Source organism: Penaeus monodon, chromosome 22 (genome assembly GCF_015228065.2).
Source record: "Penaeus monodon isolate SGIC_2016 chromosome 22, NSTDA_Pmon_1, whole genome shotgun sequence".
Taxonomy (NCBI): domain Eukaryota; kingdom Metazoa; phylum Arthropoda; class Malacostraca; order Decapoda; family Penaeidae; genus Penaeus; species Penaeus monodon.
Window position 1 is genome coordinate 22,847,625 of NC_051407.1, and position 428 is coordinate 22,848,052.

The 428-nt window shown below is 30.8% G+C and overlaps 1 protein-coding gene across 8 annotated transcripts in view; it reads right to left on the reverse strand.

The window, feature by feature from the left end:
• Window positions 1-428, reverse strand: part of LOC119587011 (inversin-like) — a gene marked incomplete at its 3' end in the record, with an annotated part of 27,467 nt that overhangs the window by 21,743 nt on the left and 5,296 nt on the right.

Genomic DNA, 428 nt, shown 5'->3' on the forward strand with positions numbered 1-428 from the left:
TAAAAAAAAAAATTCTTTCTAACTATGTCCTTAATAAAGTCACTTTTTAATAATCTGTTTATTCAAAAATTAAGATGTGAAAAAATTAGGCAATTAGGTTGCTATGATACCAATATAACTTCCTCAAAATACAATGCCCTAAGAGCTTTAAGCAGACAAAAAATGCAATCTCCAATGTTTTTTTTAATAAGCAATACAACTGAACAATGGGGTAAAAAAAAAATTATTACACAAGCTCCACATGGTAGAAATCTAAGTCTAACCTAAGTAAGTGTATATACTTGCTTGCCCACAGAGATGTGCACATGCATGTACACACAGAATTGCAAATGCATGTATGTGCACATAGAAGTCTACATCGACTCCATTTTTCAAGTTCCAGGCCTACGAAATATAATTATATTTTCTATATGACTTGCATGGTATCT